The sequence below is a fragment of the Nicotiana attenuata genome, chromosome 10 (assembly GCF_001879085.1).
Source record: "Nicotiana attenuata strain UT chromosome 10, NIATTr2, whole genome shotgun sequence".
In the NCBI taxonomy this organism is placed as follows: domain Eukaryota; kingdom Viridiplantae; phylum Streptophyta; class Magnoliopsida; order Solanales; family Solanaceae; genus Nicotiana; species Nicotiana attenuata.
In genome coordinates, this window is record NC_031998.1 from 4801275 (window position 1) to 4806137 (window position 4863).

Here is a 4863-nt window from a genome sequence, read left to right on the forward strand (position 1 = left end):
CGAGTCGCGTTAGTTTGGCTGGTACAACCGTATGACCGTAGTCATTTGTGTTTGGTCGGAGCCATTTTTGGTCCCGAGTGTAGTAGTTTAGGTTTCTATATCGAGAGTATGCCTTTTCAGGGATCTTACAAGTTCGATATATAGCCTAAACTTCAGGATTGAGTTTATGTGTTTAGTAAGGTCTTACAAAATTTTCATGCCTTTGAGGTCTTACAGTTTTGTTGATACTTGGTACAAGTATGATTCATGCCTTACTTGAGGTCTAAAAGTTTTGTTGATGCTCGATACAAGTGTGATTCATGCCTTGCTTGAGGTCTTACAGTTTTGTTAATACTTGGTACAAGTATGATTCATGCCTTGCTTGAGGTCTTACAATTTTGTCGATACTTGGCACAAGTATGATTCATGCCTTGCTTGAGGTCTTACAGTTTTGTCGATACTTGGTACAAGTGTGATTCATGCCTTGCTGAGGTCTTACAGTTTTGTTAATACTTGGTACAAGTATGATTCATGCCTTGCTTGAGGTCTTACAGTTTTGTCGATACTTGGCACAAGTATGATTCATGCCTTGCTTGAGGTCTTACAGTTTTGTCGATACTTGGTACAAGTATGATTCATCCCTTGCTTGAGGTCTTACAGTTTTTGTTGTTGCCTTATATAGGTCTTACGAGACCGAGTCATCCCGCTCGGGATCTTATGGCCTCGGGTTTTTTACTGAATGGCGATTAGCGACAGTCTCCGAGTCGTCTAGGTTGTTTTGGCTCGGGAGTCGTTACTCCTCAACTCGGTATTGCTTTATTGAGGGCTTACAATTTCGGAGATTCTAACCCTGAGGTCGTGCGATTTTGAGTTTTCGATACCAGTCCCCGAGTGTTCGGGGCACTTTTGGCCTTGGAGGTGTTTCATGATTTTCACGCTGCCTCATAGAGGGCTAATGAGTTTGGAGTTTCGACGCTGAGGTCATGCGGATGCCGAATCATTGACGCTAGTCTCCGAGTATTCGGGACGTTTTTTATGGAGGAATCGTTTTGGCTAAAATGCTGAGTTTCCTTTGGAGTATGAGATGCTTTGACAAAAGGTGTTCTTTGATTGCTTGGCACAAGTACTTGTGTCTCCGCCCTCGGGGGACCGGCTATGCGGACATGATTCATTCTACCGTTTGGCCCGGTACATCATATTCCTATTGGGACCCCATTTGGTATTTTTTGGCTTTTCCGAGGGGATGATCTTCCAGGGGGATGCCCTCCAGTGTTCAAGGTTGATTGCGAAAGAAGCCTTGAACATTTGGCTGGATCTTCCTTAGGTAGAATATAAATGTTGCCTCTTTAAAAACCTTGACGGTAAAACCCTTCTTGGGATGAAAACCGGCCGAAGGAAAAGAGTACAATGCATGCTTTCGAAACCTAAGGCCTTCGGGTTGGGAAGAGCTCTGGTTGTTTCGATCGGGTGCCTTCATGAGGGTTAGTATGAAATATAAAATGAAAAGGGAGATGATTATACCTTAGCGTGGGATGCACCGGCGATGTTCCGAGGTATGATATGTCCCTGTCGCTTGTAATAAGAACGCGGTACGGTCCTTCACTATGTTTAATCGGGCTTAGCCGATGATGTAGTTTGCTTGCCCTTTGGTTCTCTCGAGAGTGGAGATATTGGTGTCGGTGCCATGTCTTGCACCGCGAACATTTCTCTTGCCGCATGTTGTTCCCCGTAGACGATTTTAATCCCGTCCTTTGTTGGGAATTTCATCATTTGGTAGAGGGTGGATGGCACTGCTCTTACGCAGTGTATCCACGATCGTCCGAACAAGGTGTTGTACCTCATGTCTCCTTCGATGACATGAAATTTGACATTTTGGGTCGTGCCGGCCACGCTGACTGGGAGGGTGATTTCTCCTTTCGTTGTTTCACTGCCATGTTGAATCTGTTGAGGACTCGAGAGGCAGGCACGATTTGGTCTAACAATTCGAGCTGCTTTATTACCCTCGACCTGATAATGTTGGCCGAGCTACCTGGATCCACGAGTACACGTTTTATTTGAAATGTATTCACGAAGAAAGAGATTACCAGTGCGTCATTATAAGGTTGAGGCAAGGCCTCGGAGTCCTCTTCGCTGAAGGTGAGGGCATCCTCGGGTATGTACCCCCGAGTTCGCTTTTCTCTAGTGATGGATATTTTTGTCTTTCTCATCACGGGTTCCTGGGGATCGTCGACGCCTCCCAAGATCATGTGGATAACATTTTGTGGCGTGTTCGCTTTGTTCTTTTTGGCCGCCTCTCTTTCTCGAAACTAATTTTTAGCCCGGTCGCTTAAGAATTCTCGGAGGTGACCTTTATTGAGTAGCCTGGCTACTTCCTCTCGGAGTTGGTGGCAATCTTCGGTCCTATGGCCGTGAGTGTTATGAAATTCAAATACTAAGTTATGATTCCTTTTGGAAGGATCTGAGTGTATAGGCCTAGGCCATCTGGTGCCTTAAATTTTGCTGATGGCGAAAACGATATCCGATACATCGACATTGATGTTGTATTCTGATAAGCGCGGTGCCCCTGTTGGCACTGTGTTTCCATCAAATCCGGTTCTGTTAATGAGTCCCCGAGGATTCTGTCCTCGGTTGATCAATCGATCGTTGCGAGGTGGGTTGCGCCTCGGGGCGTTCCTCCTGTCTTCGGTGTATGGCTGATATCTTTCCTTATTTGGTTTTGGCTCCTTTGTCAGAAGCCTACTCGGGTATACTGAGCCCGAGGGGGCTCCTAGTTGATCATCCTCGACCCTGATCTTTGACTGATATCGGTTGTGGACGTCCGACCAGGTTACGGCGGGATATTCGATCAGATTCTCTTTCAGCTCCCTTGAAGCTACTGAGCTCTGCTCATTCAGGCCTTGAGTGAAGGCCTGCACCGCCCAGTCGTCGGAGACCGGTGGTAGTTCCATTCGTTCCATTTGGAAGCGAGATACGAACTCACGCAGCATTTCGTTCTCCCTCTGCTTGATCTTGAACACGTCAGACTTCCTCGTTGCTACTTTGATGGCACCGACATATGCCTTTTATGAAGGAGTCTGCCAGCATGGCAAATGAGTCACCATGGAGTTGGGAGCTAGGTTGTGATACCACATCATGGCCCCCTTCAAGAGTGTTTCCCCGAACTTCTTCAGTAAGACGGACTCGATCTCCTCGTCTTTTAGGTCGTTGCCTTTCACTGAGCACGTATAGGCAGTAACGTGCTCATTGGGGTCTGAGGTCCCATTGTATTTTGGGAGTTCTGACATTTTGAACTTCTTTGGAATGGGTTTCGGAGCCGCTTCCTTAGGGAACGGCCTTTGCACGAACTTCTTCAAATCCACATCTTTTAGGACCGGAGGCGCGCCCGGGATTTGGTCGACCCTGGAGTTGTAAGTCTCAACCTTCTTGTAGTTGGCTGCTATCATTTTCTCGCCTGATTCGATCCTTTTGGTGAGGTCCTCGAGCATTTTTATGATGGCGGGATCGGCTATCGACCCATTATTGCTTGACCTCTCTAGTACCTGTTCTGCCGGGGGAGCTGTCTCCGGTGCTACCGTGCTAGGAGTCTTCTGGTGACTTTGTAGCTGAGCAATAGCCAGCTGTTGTGCCTGCAACATTTCAAAAATAACATGAAGGCTAACTTCCCATTCTTCCCGAGCTGGGGTTTTTTGGGCTTCCTGTTGGTCAACTTGGTGTATGCTCCTGTTAGTATGGGAGCTTATTTTGACGTGTCGAGCGTCACATGAGATTCCGTCCGCTAGAATCGGTCCTGGCGCGTTCTCAAGATTTTGTGGCGACTCACTAACACCTGGAACAACCACACCATTTTCTCTGTGGTTCTCAATATTGTTGTTTACTGAATCAGACATTTTAACCTGAAGTCGAAGATCTTGGACAAGAAAAACTGTGAAAGATAACTCGCGTTATGTGATGAAACCAGCAAGAAAATAATCACTATTATTTTTAGCCCCACGATGGGCGCCAAACTGTTTACCGTGAAAATGGTAATAACAATTAAATTTATTGATGGGACTCTAAAAATACGTGATCTATTTTTATACTAGTTGTTTAAGCAGATGATGCTATATGTATAAAGTTTAGAGACGAAATGCGAGCTAAAATAGAATTATAACTAAACCGATGAGCTAGCCAATCGGGGCCTCGGACTGACCGATACGGGGCCTCGAGGTTGATTCCTGGGCTCGGGCTCGAGCTATTAAGGGCAATCGGGGAAAGGCTAACAGTTGTAAAATAATCAGCGAAGGCTCTTTATGACCAATGATAAGCAATAAATGAAGAACAAGTATGAAGAGAATAAATAAGAGCAACAATATCGAGAGAGTATGTTAGAGAGAAAAAAGAGAGAGTTCTTGTATGTTTAGTGTGAAGTAGTTGGAGAAACAACCGCCCTTTACAAAATGACAAGGATCTCCTTTATATGGAAGGGAAATCCCTACACGGTATAAAATACATCAATTTTAAAGATATGGAGATGGGACGGCTAGACATGACACCCTGATTCGGGTTCAAAGTAGGCCGTTCAGAGTAGGCCGGCTACACTACAACAAATACGAGCTACGACGATATTTAATTAATGACCTTTATAATAAATGTCGGAAAAAAGATAATTTATTGACATTTGTTAAAAAATGGTACTTAAATACTAAAGATGACAAATATATTGTGACATTTGATTAAAACGTCACACAAGTAGTAATAAAATGACATTTAGTTGGTGACATTTATAATAAATGTAAACAAATTACTACTTTTTTTTCTTGGTAAAAAAGAAAATTACTACTTACTAATTTCAAAAGGAGAGAAAATATTTTTGACAAAACTTCCCCCCAAAATTTTCCTACTGAA